This window comes from Puma concolor, unplaced genomic scaffold (genome assembly GCF_028749965.1).
Source record: "Puma concolor isolate L17-30 unplaced genomic scaffold, mPumCon1.1.hap2 unalloc_scaffold_54, whole genome shotgun sequence".
NCBI lineage: Eukaryota > Metazoa > Chordata > Mammalia > Carnivora > Felidae > Puma > Puma concolor.
In genome coordinates, this window is record NW_028240263.1 from 224067 (window position 1) to 237465 (window position 13399).

At 52.1% G+C, this 13399-nt stretch overlaps 1 long non-coding RNA gene across 1 annotated transcript; it reads left to right on the forward strand.

Moving 5' to 3' along the window:
• The first annotated feature begins 5285 nt into the window (after window positions 1-5285).
• On the forward strand, window positions 5286-12905 carry LOC147571146 (uncharacterized). Its single transcript, XR_015247664.1, has 3 exons — window positions 5286-5462; window positions 6129-6301; window positions 12535-12905. It is a non-coding gene; the product is annotated as an uncharacterized LOC147571146 (long non-coding RNA).
• The last annotated feature ends 494 nt before the right edge of the window (window positions 12906-13399 follow it).

The window sequence follows — 13399 nt, forward strand, 5'->3', positions numbered from 1 at the left end:
CCCTGGGGCGCCCGATAGTGGCTGGTGGAGGAAAACCTGGGGTCACCTGGCATCACAGCAAGGGCCTTGGCACATGTGGGCCGGTGGCAGGTGAAGGCCAGAGGGACGTACAGGAGTGCTTTCCGGTCAGTTGGGCAGGAGGTGGTGCAGACACGCAGGATGACAGCTTGACCGGGGGCAGGCGCTGCTCCACCTCGGGGACGTCTGGGCCGCGGGGATGCGTTGCACCTGCTGGGCCCGGGAGACCCTGTCTCCACAGGGCCCGGCTAGCGGGCTTGCACTGGAGCCAGGGGCAAGGATGCCTTCCTTGGAGACCTTTTGCTGTGACATCATGTTCCCAATTGATGGGTTCTGGCCTGGCTGACAAAGTCCACTTTTCTCTAGATAACAACCTTGGTGTGTGTGTGCGCGTGTTTGTTTGATTGTTTTCCTCCATATTTCAGGCGGACGCACGTCAGCAGCATCCCAGCTTCCAGGTTCCGTCTGGCGGACAGCCCCACGGATGCCAGCAGCACCAGCAGCAGCGCGGTGTTGCGGCGCCACCGGAAAGGCCGTGTGGCCCGTCTGCGACATGAGCCTTCCAAGGCAAGGACCTCCATCCTCTGGGGGCTCTCGTGGGACCCACCTGCCTGCTCCAATGTCACCTGCCTTTTCCTCTGTCTGTGAGGCTCTTCTGGAACTAAGGGACTGATAGGCTGCTTTCTCTTTTCCCCTTCCCCCATTCTTCTTTTGCTGCCTTAGAATTTACTTTTGAGAGCTTTTGTTCTTTCTTTGTATAAAGTAGCAATGTGGATGAAGATAGGACCTAGTGTTAAGCACAGCACAATGCAAATGAGTAAGGGTTTGAAATGCTAATGAAGGTTAAATGAACACGTGTCTTCATCGAACTTAAACAACAGAGAATTCACCTTTGGAGTTTAAGTACTTTTGTCCTTTGTCTCTTCAGCCGCCTATATTTTTAGATATTTGTGTAAGTTTTGAGCACCTGTAGTCATGGAACAAGTTTGGTGCAGATATCGTCCCAGAGCTAGGGTGCAGCATGACTGAAAAACCCAGATGAGGGGCGCCGGGTGGCTCAGTCGGTCAAGGGTCTGACTGCTGATTTCTGCGCATGTCACGATCTATGGTTTGGTGAGATCGAGACCCGCAGCCCCGCAGCCCCGCAGCCCCGCACGGGGCTCTGCGCTGACCGCGCCTGGAGCCTGCTTGGGATTCTCTCTCTCTCCCTCTCTCTGCTCCTCCCCCACTTGAAATAAAACAAAGAAGACAATAAATAGATAAAAAGTCAGAGGAGAGGCCTGCACCCCTATGTGTGCACAGTGTAGTGAGGGGAGACCAGCAGCGAATGGGAAGTAAAAGGTGAGATGTGTGTTAGTTATCTATTTCTGTTTGACAGATGATTGACAAAAGTCCCTAGATGGGCACCTGTGGATAGCCCCAGAGTCCAAGGGTGGCTCTCTGGGCAATTCCCAGTGTGGCAGTGGAGAGAGAGAGACAGATCTGGCAGAGAGCAAGCGGTCACAAGGTGGAAGGAGCTCAGTGAGCCAGGTGCTCAGGGAAAGGGAGACCGGTGGTCTGGTCGTGCTGGGTGGGGCCAGGCAAGGTGGAGGCCGAGGACCACGGTGGTCTGGTCCAGGAGCCCTTGCGCTAAAGCCCGCTCGCCCGAGTTCCAGAGTCTGTGTAGACACAGTAGGGGCAGATTTCTGGAGGACTTGAACTCTGGTTGGGAGCAGAGACGCAGTGCTAGCTGGAAGGAGACACAGGGCAAAAGTTCTGTGGTTTGTGTTTTGTCATTTTGCTGTTTTGCCCTGGCGCGTCTGTGGTCACTCGTGGCTGGCTCGTGTTGTTTCTCCTGTATCTTCATTTGTCATTAGAGAGTGGGGTTTTGCCCCAATAGTCATAAATTGTCGTTAGCGTATCGCTGTATAGTACAGGTGGATACGGGTACGATCTAGATCATAATTTGTAAACGAAGTGTTTCTTCCAAAGAGATAAGGCACTGAGCATAGATGAACGGAAGCTCGATGCAGACAGCACGCTTTGCGGTGCCGACACTCGCGTTCAGGACTCCAAATCTCACGGGCTTACTGAGCACAAGTACTGCCTTCTACACTGAAACTCGGGACTCCTACAACGTGAAGCTGTCACCTGCCCCTAAGCCCGTTTTTATCACGTACCTGCCCAGGGCACCCTCCTGTAACCAGCACAGTGATTCGTGAGAGGTTGTCAATCCAATTCGAGGTCAGGATTTCACATTCACGTCCAGCAGGGCGTTAACAGAGTGGGTTTGTTTGGTGTTATACAAGGTGTTGCGGGAACTTCGGCATCCCCTCGGGTGATACTGTAAAAGTGTAACTTGGTTTCCAACAAGGAGAACAGTTACAGGAAAGTTTAGAATAGGCACCTGTTAGACGTCTTTGATCTACAAGATGCCATGTTTCAGTAAGTTGTGTATGTTGTCATGGAGTTTTACGTCCCTGAGTGATAATTGGGAGTGTCTCTGGTAAATGTCGAATAGCCTATTACATTCAGATGTGCGGTGGAACAAAGTTCTGCGTCCAGTCGTGGTTGTTTCTAAATCTTCTCTCCATTATATCCATCTCGTTGTTCTCTTTAAAATATGTTTGCTCGTTTCGTCTTGGAAATTGTAGCTTCCAAGTGTGCAGTAAATCTGATTCCTCTTCCTTTCTTTGCATGCCTCTGTCAGCCTAGCGATGTAAGGAAGCATCGGAGAAAGCGAAAGTGTTTCGTAGTGCAACCTAGCTGTGTTTGTCTGTGGTGTGGGGGAGAGTGCCCGTCTCTTCACGGTGAGCACCACAGCTGGGTAAGGACGAGCGGCTGGCGTGTGCGGGGAAGTACAGGAGCCACTGGGAGCTCGAGCGCGGCGTGCGGTTTCCACGGTACCTGCGACGGCCACCGGAGCTCGCCGTTGTCTCTCGTTTGTGTCTTGCTCGCTGCGCTGCGAACTTTGTTCCATGAGACACAGAAGTTTCTAGGAAGAGAAATTACTGAAGCAGAGCCGTAGAGTTTCGATTTCGGGATATAACCACTTTTGACAGCCGTAGCCAGCAGCATTCAGAGAGCTCTTAGGGTTCGTTCGCCACCTGGTGTGTGCAGTGGTTTAGGATCCTGTGACCTGGCCCTCACAGACATCCCCGCGAGCCACAGCTTGTGTGGTTAGCCCATTTCCAGATGTGCAACCAGAGCCTGAGAGCCCGGGTCCTGTGCATGAGGACACTTTGCAGGGCAAACACTGGCCACGACACCACTCTGCCACATACCCCACCTTTGCTCGGGCGCCCTCCTCCCATTTACAGTGCCCCTCGCCGGGACAGGACACCTCCTGTGTCCAGAGGACAATGACGTGGGTGTGCCCATCCTCAGGGGAAGCGCCGTGCCTCGGGACGGAACCCTCGACCAGACAGTCCGCCTCATAACTGGGATGCCTTGCTCCCTGGACCGGACCCCCATCCCAGACCTTCCCAGCCATGCGCTGACAGGGCCGTGCCTCTGATACAGAGCTGGGCGGCAGCTGGGGGAGCCCCTCCACTGCACAGACGGTGTGTCCGTTCAGTTGAATTCTTGCGTTCAAGTGCCAGTTCGGTCACTGGTTGTTTTGTGACCGGGGTGTATTCATCACCGTCTTTTTTTTCCTGCTTTGCTCTCCTGGTAAGTGAGGACAGCGCAAGGTTCACGGCCCTTGGGGTGTCCACACACTGCCCATCGGTGCACGGTCCTCAGAGATCAGGAGCTCACATCGGCGCCGGGGCACAGAGCACGCCCTGCATTCTGCTGGCTCGTGCTGCCTTTTCCTCTGTAGCAAGACTTTCTCAAGGAACAGAGGGTCGCGTGATGAACACCCAGGCAGGACGGCCTGCTCCCGCAGCTCACTGATGGCTACTTGGAGGGCTCTTTGGAGGTTTTGGGGGATGAAGTCTAGGCGTACGGGCAGTGGGTGTCAGGTCCGTGCAGACAGGGCCAGCACGGGCGTTGCACTTCCCAGCCTGGCGGGAGCCTCCCGTTTTGGTTGAGACTGAAATGGCCCATAGGCACAAGTCTGGCAGGACCCAGTGCTGGGCGGGGGCCTGTGTGTGGACTGCGCTGTGACCCAGGGGAGGGTGTGCTCCCGGAGCCCTCCGTCTCTGCTCACCTCATAGCCTGGTCGCTAGCGTGGCTCCCCGTCCTGTTCCCCTTTGGGTTTGTTTTCTCCATATCCTTGCTTCCACCTGGGTATGAAATCTACTTGTGTTGAGGGAGTCTGACCCTGTTTGCTTTTATGTGGATAATTTGTAGCCTGTTAAGGTAGCCTTTTGTTGTCTGCCGATTGTCAGGAAATCAGGAGAGGAGGCAGGTGTTTTGGAGCTGTTGGTGAAGCTTGTGTCTTCCCTGAGCTCAGCTCCGCTTGGTGCTGACCGCCATGGGTGTCCCGAGCCCCGTGCAGCTTCGGAGGTCCTGGTACAAACCCAGTTGGCTGTGCCTGTCTCGCCAGTCCTACACGTGTGTCTCGTGAGATCCGGCCCTGCCTCACCCCCAGGACCTGTCAAGGGTCATAACGCTGGCGGGTCCGTGGCCCCACGGTCCTTTCCAGGGCCCACAGCCACATAGCCGCAGACCCACCGCCTGTCACAGAAGGAAAAATGGAGTCTGAAGGGGTTCATTTGTCGTGACGGCAGCCACGGGACACTGTGTCTCCACCGTGTCGAGCAGACTGTCTGTAAGCTGCAGATGAGTCCGTCAGTTTGTAACATCACCCGAAACGGCCCCGAGAAGCAGAAGTCAGACCCGAGTGTGGGGTCAGGGGGTTGGGTGCCTTGTCACTTTACACACGTCCCCGTAGGTTCCAGCCTTGCATCGCTACCAGAAGTGACAGTGGGTTAGGCCACAAGCTCGCTCCACTTCCCCCAAACAAAGAGCTTTGGACAATCGTGCACGGGAGGGCTCCGTGCTCACCAGGGTTTGCCCTGAACGGCGTCAGGAAACAAACACCTTCCTTCTCAGCTGGCCGTGGTGTATGGTGACATGGTTTGGGTCTCCGCCTCTACCTTCTGTGGCCGGGCTCCTGGTGGTGCGAGGTCCTGGGGAGGGTACACCCCTCGGTGCCGATGGGCTGGGGGTCTCAGTGGGCCCACTGCCCGGACGCGAATCCACCCTTTCGCCTGGCGTTAGGCCGATCCTAGGAAGTCGTTTTGGACCCTGCACAAAGCACAGCTCATAGCTTTTCAAATGAGTTGCTGGCTGTGATTTCAGGGCCGTGTGCTCCTCTGTCTGGGCGCACGGTGAACTCATGTCACTCTCCTCTCCACCCCACAGTTGCTGCCTTTGGAGGGAGAGTCACAAGATCGTGTGGCAAGGACACGATGTGGACCGTCAGCTCCTTCTTCCCAGAGGTCCCTGAGCTTGGACAGGCTGCAGCAAGGGGCACCGCACAAGGCCAGCCACGAGGACATCAGGGACGCCACAAAGTAAGGGGCACAGGCATCGTAGGAGACATGCCTGTGCGCTGGTTTTCAGCTCTGAGAAACCTTTGATCTCTACATGGGGGAGAAAGGGTCGGAACAGCGATTCCAAAGAGAGGCCAATGAACCGAGCTTACGTGCACGGCGTTCTTGGGATACCTGCCTGGGTGCCCTGGGTGTGGCCAGCAGAGCAAAAGGCAGGTGGGAAAGACCGGAGTCTTGTGATGCTGGTGGCTGTAGGGCAGCCTCGTTTGCTCAGATCCTACGCACCAGCCGTCCTGAGACCTCCCTTTTCCTCCCGGTGGATCCTGGGTGACATGCTCCCTAGGGCTCCTCCCCTGGGCCGCACTGTGCCCTGTGGGGCTGTCAGGAGCCATGCTCTCTTCCCCCCACCCCCACCACGCAGCTCCAGCAGCCCCTCTGTTACTCGCACCACGCCCTGGGGTGGCTCAGGTGTGCATGTCCTCCGTGCTCCCGGGTCACAGCCAGGGAGGGGTGCCGAGCGTTCTCAACCCAAGGGGCTTGGACTCCAGATAATACTTGGGAGGGAGAGAGTGTCAGCTCCCAGGGCGCAGCCCTCCCTAGAAGCTGGGGGATTGTGCTTCTAATCACGTGGGGCGGTGTGTCGTGTGACGAGCACGCGTGGAAGATGCTCTCCTGTGCGTCCCCCAGATCCCCGGGCTCTCGGGATGGCCCCTTGAGCAGCCTCAGCAAAACTAGCAATAGCCGGGACTCACTGAACCACGCCCCCAAGAAGAAGGGCATCACAAAATCCATCCGCTGGTTGCTCACCAGAAGACAAAAGGTCCACCCCAGCCACGCTAGCGACGAGCCTGCATGACCAGGTTGGTGTCCCCTGCGTGTTTCCAGCGTGTGGGTGGTCTTACTGGCCTCATTCCTCTAGATCCGTGGTCTCTCTGCCTGCGGACCCCTCCCCGTGTCGGGAGACCTCACGTGGCTGTGGACACCCCCCACCTCCCATTTCATCACTCTGCTTCCCCACAGCCGCTGAATTGGAGCCACGGAATTGAAAACCCTTCCCAAGGTGCCCTGGGACTCCGCAAATTGGGCGCACAAGCTGAAAAACACCAAAAACTTTAAAAAATAAGCATTGTGTTTCTTGTCACCTTGCTGAGCACTTTTCAGCTGTACCTGTTTTTCAAGCAGTAGCTGTTCGTTTGGTCAATAGACTCTATAGCTGCAAAGCAGTATTATGTCCTCCACGGACATAAAAAGGCCTCCAGGGCCTTTTGCTCCTGGAACCATGCTGGGAAAATTCGGTCCCTTAGATGTTGCCAGTGTGTTTTCTTCCACATCCTTATACTTTCTGTAATGAAAACGTTAAGATTCGTGGTAGTGCCCTCTGGCTGTCACACCCACTGCTCCCAGAAATGTGTATGTCTTGTAAGTCCAGAGGTCACAAAATTGGCCAAAACATTCCCCTGTGTTTCCTACGTTTATTTTGTCATCTTCGGGAGGTATGGTTTAAGTACTTGGTCGTATGAGGACAGCGTTTATTGAGTTGTTTGCCCCAGCATTTGATTCAGTTTCACAGAGTGTGTGTAGGTGACTTTCTCCGGGGCTGAGATGTTCAAATCGCTGACTTGGGTTCTGTGTTACCATAGGTATCACGCAGTGTCTGAGAGTGGATCATACTGTGGTCTCTGTGGACATGCACGGCCAGTCCCAGAAACATACGGTTGACCCTTGAACAGCCAGGGTTTGAAGATCAGGTCCACTCGTATGCAAGTTATGTGTTTCCATCCAGTAGAGTATTGTAAATGTATTTTCTCCTCTTTATGGTTTTCTTAATCACATTTACCTTGTTTTATGAAGGAATACAGCATATACACGTCACTTATAAAATATGTGTTAACCGACTGTTTCTGGTAAGGCTTCTGGGTACAGTGGGCTATGAGGAGTGAAGTTCTCAGGGAGGTGGCGGTGAGGTAGAGCCCCATAAGGCTCCACGAAAGGTGCCTAGTGGTGACAATGTCCGCCTCAGGAGAATGAGTCTCAGAGTTATTACAGAGTTATTACAGAGAAATGTGATAACGATCTGTAAGTGTTTTAAGCGTGTCCATGTGTTTGAACAACTGTTATTTTACCTAGTGAAAGACCTTGGAAATGAACTGGGTATATGTGTTTCCTGTACTGTGTACTTCATTTTAAATCTCTTCACAGTTGACAGAAGCCGTCTTTCACCAGAAGTAACTAGTGAATCATCTGGTGATTTTTCGATGTGTCCTAAAGCAAATGCAATAGTTATTACTTTGCATGAAAGTGAGGTGTCCCGTCACAGTCTCTTAATATGCTGGGGAGTCTTTTCAGGTTTCTCTGATTTTCAACCGAGTCCACAAAGCGGGCTCTGCGATTAGAACTGAGACGTTTGTGTTGAAGTGACAAGGTGCCCAGGCTCGGGGCCAACAGTGTTGTCTGACGGGAGGAAGGTTTTCCAGAACACCCGGAGTGTGCAGCTGAAGCATAGGCTTGGGGCACACAGCGGAGATCCTTGTCCTGCATTACAGGGTGTGGATGTGATGGAGAGAGCTTTCGGCAGCCACCGTGGCCATGGGTGTTTACTGTCGGCAGAGGTGCTGGTTTGGAGGAAGGACCCGGGGATTCGCTGGGTCCTATCGATCGGCCTTAAGGAGGATGCCAACAATCGCGTAGACGGTGGAGTTCACGGCACGTTGATGGCCTTAGATGGGACCTTCGATGTCACCGCCCTGGCGCTTCTGGTGCAGATCCCGACCCAGCACACACAGGTGACACCGGGCCGTCTGCACCCGCCCACTGCTCTCCTGCTGGAGACCCCGCAGCCTGTATTAGAGCAAGGCAGCGCGTAGCTTCACCGCACAGCTAGTCCTCTCTCGCCAAACCCGGTCTGTTTTGCGCGGCACGGAGTCCTCGGTGCTGCCTCCTCCTGCCTGAGCTCTGCCTGTCCCTTCCCCTCACAGGCTCGTGAGACTGGCGTGCATTTAGCTCTTATGTGGAGAGAGAAACACTCTTACTTCGTGTGCCACGTGGAAGTTTCATGGCTTCTGTTTCTGATTTCCCTGTGGAATTCTGTTCGACTCATGGGCTCAGTGGAGAATCAGGACTCTTTCGATCCTTCTACAGAACACTGTACACCTTTGGGAATGCCCTCAGTGTCCCCTCTGCAAACCCCCCTCCACGGCACCCTTGTCTAATTTCCCGGAGAGCATGGACCCCTCTCCCCAAAGGCCCATTCCTGTGGGCTTCCTGGGGGGCTCAGATGATTCGGCGCTCGACCCTTGCTTTGGGCTCAGGTCATGATCTCATAGTTGGTGGCGTCGAGCCCCAAGTCGGGCTCCGTGCCGACAACTTGGAGTCGGCTTGGGATTCTCTCTCTCCATCTCTCTCTGCCCCTCCCCTGCTCATGCTGTCTCTCTGCCTCTCAAAGATAAGTAAATCAAGCCCATTAATGGACTCCACATTAACATCTCTGATTGAAAATACACTATTAGGATTCAATGGGTATTGTTTTGAGTTTGAAGTCTTGGTTTCGACGCAATTGCAATATGTTGTCATCCTTTAGATTGACATTAACTTTTGGGGTGTCGGCTCGTGATTTCAGGCTCGTGCTATCTTGGAATGGGAGTCGAACCACCTTTTGGTCATGGCGACTGACCAAAGGGTTGGTGAAATAAGTTTTCAGCCTAATGATATCTAAATTTGCGTTAACTGTTAAGTATTATATTTGGGGATGCCTGGCTGGCTGAGTCAGAGGACAGCGTGACTCATAATCTCTGGGTTGTGACTTTGAGCCCTGTGCTGGGGGTAGAGATTTCCTAAAAGTAAAATCAAAAAAAAAAAAAAAAAACAAAAAAAACAAAAGGAACGTAGATTATTATGTTTGTAGGGATCACGTACCAGACTACTCTTCCAAATGCGGAGATAATTTTACCTTACAAGTTAAGCTTAGCTCTTAATTTATTAACAAATGAGCTTTGGGGCGCCTGTGTGGCTCAGTTGGTTAAGTGTCTGACTTTGGCTCAGGTCATGATCACACTGCTTGTGAGTCTGAGGCCAGCATGGGGCTGGCTGCTGTCTGCGTGGAGCCTGCTTTGGGTCCCCTGTCACCCTTTCTATCTGCCCCTATCTCACTCACACACAATCGTTCTCTCTCTCTCTCTCTCTCTCTCTCTCTCTCTCTCTCTCCCTCTCTCTCTGAAAATCTAACAAACAGGGGTGCCTGGTAGCTCAATCATTTAAGCATCTGAGTCTTGCTTTCGGCTCAGGTCATGATCTCACACTTCGTGAGTTTGGGCCTCCCATTGGGCTCAGCGGTGACAATGGGGATTCTGCTTGGGATTCTCTCTCTCCCTAGCTCTCTGCCCTTCCACAACTCATACTGTTTGTGTCTCTTTCAAAAATAAATAAATGTACCTGCAAAAACGTAGAAAACACCCAAACCAATGGGCTATTGAGAAACCAATATTTTAACAGAGGTGAGGAGTTTGGTTTCTTTCCTTTTGGTATTTGACTTTTGATAGTCTTGAGAAATATTTTTCACATCATAACACGTTGACGGCAGCCTGGCAGTAGAGCCTGTAAGTTGCGTTTGGGGGCGCCTGGAGGTCTCTCTGCAGTCCAGGGCCCTGTGCTCTGGGGGAAGGTTACAGTCGTTTATTGAACAAGACACGAAGTGTTGATTTCTCCTTATACAACACCAGGACTGATTTACTCCCACACCACTACTTAAGACTGTCTTCATTGCCATAAGAACACTCGAGTGTGACGAGAATAGGACACGTGAAAGGGTGCGGTGGGACTGTCCTAGCGTGTGGCACTGTCCGCAGCTTAAAGACTGTTTTGAAAACAAAAAGGTAGTATCTTGTATAGCAAGAAGGTGATTTCACAAAGACAGTGCGGCAGGTCCAGTCAGCCCAGGACTGTCCTGACTTGTGCCCGGTCAGGGTCCTGGCACAAATATGGCCCTGCCTCCCTTTACCGCCTGGGGCAGCCGTCTGGGCAGGGGGCCCCCAATGGCTGTCAGGAATGGGGGTAAACAGCTGTAAACAAACTTGCAGAGTGAGGTCATTTTAAAGGGCTGGTGACCTTACTATATATTTTTGGTTTTTATTTCACAATGGGTCCTGTAATTTCCCAGGATGATGATAGAAGCTTCAGGAGGGCACCTTCTTAGAGATAGCAATGTGGATCAAGACACTCTTGACTTACCTGCTGGGTCAGCAGAGACTCTCCCTGCAGGCTTCTGGGTCACTTCCTCTCTGTCCTCTATGCAGCCAGAGAAGACGCTGCTGGTCTGTATGTGACGTGCTGCTCTGCCCCAGCCTCTTGGCGGAGGTATGGGAGGCTCTTGGGTTGGAATGTGAACACTGATGGAGAATGGCCGACTTCATATGTAACAAGGCGTTCAGATGCTGTGGCATGCTCAGGCTCAAATGATCTAAGGTTACTCCTCACTTCTGCTTATCAAAGTTTCACAGTGAAAGAGATTTTTTTAACTTTTCTATCTGATGGAATATTAGCGTATTCTCTCAACTACTACAACTAGGCATCGTGGGTGTCCTCAGAGCGTTGGACCAGCCTCAGAGCGACACTCGCAGAGCTACGTATGTGATGGGCAGCCCTGGCCCCTCTTTCCCAAGATGGCAGATGGACACGGCGAAAGTGTTTTCATGGCCTCTACTGCCCCATTGCTATTTGAGAGTGAACTCCCGGGGACTCCCCCGGCTGCTTGCGGGTGGAGAGAACCCCACTCAGAAGTGCCCCGGGAGCCCTCAGTGGTTGCTGCTGTGGTTTAGAATGTGTGTGGCTGTATTTGTGCCCTCATGTGCTATTTTAAGACTAACCGCATGCTGCATTTGCACGCTGCCCCTTGTGTTGCTTGGAGCAGGCATAGTATCTGCACCACAGAGGCTGGATTCAGCCAGTCATGTCTTAATCCTGCCGACGCCTCCTGTTGGTGAGTAGAGGGCACCGTCCATGCAGGCCACAGTCGGACACCCTGTGTCCTGTCTGCGCAATGTCCGTGTGAGCCAGGACAGCCGCAGCAGGCTCACTTAGGGACTTTCAGAAATACACAGACACGCAGACACACATAGACAGACTCACACACACATACACATACGCGCGCGCGCGCGCGCACACACACACACACACACACACACACACACGAGCTTCTCTACACCTGCTAAGAGGATTCTGGTGTTTGTGTGCTTACACTTAAAGAGGTTGGTGTGTTCTCAGTTTTTCCGGAGAAAACTGTATTTCCACTCTTTTCGTAAAAAAAGAAGTTTGGCTTCAGTGTCTGCTAATGTCTTTTGTGGTAGGGAGGCAGGCTTGCTGTCGGAGCAGTAGGAGATTTTCCAGGTCTGAGCTGACCTTCCTGGTCGTTCGGGAGCAAGTGGCACTGGCCTTTGCCTGGTCTGCTGGAGCTCCTAGGTCAGCAGGCCCTGGCTGGCTTGTTTTACGCACACCTTCTTGAATGAACCAGGCCCAAGAGGATTCTAGTCCTCACGTGAGTGACGCTGGTGGCCTCTCAGTTGAGAGATTAGCTTTTAAAAGCGGAAGCACATTGCCCTCTGAGGGGCTGAGTTTGAACTTGGAGATTTCGGGTGTGGGCCCCAGAGCCCAGCCCTCTTCTCCCTGCTCTGAGGGCCTCGGGGGGTGGGCTTTGTGCTGCTCTCATTCTGTTTTCCTGTCTCAGCCACAGTGTTTGATTGTTGGGAGCTCCTGGCTGGAGGCCAGGTGGAGCCTATGACACTTGAACTTAGGGTAGTGAGTTTGAGCCCCATTTTAGAATGGAGATTACTTAAAATCCTGAAAAAAAAAAAAAGAATAGTTGATTGATTCCTTCATCTTGTTTTTTTTTTAATTTGGTAACTTTCAGTCTTAAGCCAGTATGAACTCAATCGAATGATTCTCATTGGTCATGCAAAATGCTTCATATTTTCTCTAGATTCTCAAATCTCTTCAGCCAGGAAGGTCTTTGGGGACGGGGGGCACGCGCTAGGCCCCACCTGGGGCCCTGGAAGGTGCTTTTCGGGCTGATGTCTTAAGACTGATTCTTTCCTTTATCTTGCAGTTTACCCACACTGCTTCTACCGATGGTCTTGCAGCACGCAGAGCCCAGCAGTGACTACATTTGAAACTTCAACCAGATCTTTCATCTGTTAATCCTTGTTATATGGACCCTGAGATATTTTCTTACAGTATTTAATTACTGAAAAATTCGTGAATAGGATCGAGAAACTCATTTAGCATGTAATGTTTCGTACATTTCTGTAAATTTGTCACTCCCTATAGATAGTTCCTTACTTTCATGTATATCCGGGCTATAAATATCCTTTGGAATCAATTGATGTTCTTATATCGCAGTTTAGTCTTTCAAGTGTATGTACTATCATGGTTGTATGTATAAATCCTACGACAAATACAGGGCTTTTATAACCTGTGCATGTATTGTAATTATCATTGTTTAATTGTTTGTTAAGAAGCCCTGACAGAGAAAAGGATTTTACCACGTTTGTCAAATCACCGTGACACAGCCTGCATTATCCTTTACGAATGTCCCTTAGCTCTACAACCATGGTTTTGATATAATCAGACTTAATTTGCAGCAATTGTCATTGTATTTTAATGACTCACCTTAACTACACTTTTTCTAGCAAGCAATGCTTTCTTCTGCAGTGTGAACAGATTAAAAATATCTGGTGTTAACTATCAGCTAAAGAAACTTGGAGTGGAAAGCTGATTGAAACACTGTGACAATCTCCCAGGGCCGGTATGCTGTTTCTGAGCCTGGTCCCCGGGGGCCTGGGCAGTTTGCCTGCAGTGACCCGCACAACCTGGGAGCTGAGGCCCCAGAAAGCCTGGGTGGGGCAATCTGGCCACCTCTTCCCCGAAACCCTGCCCACCCCCTTCTCCCCCCCCCCCCAACCCGAACCTTA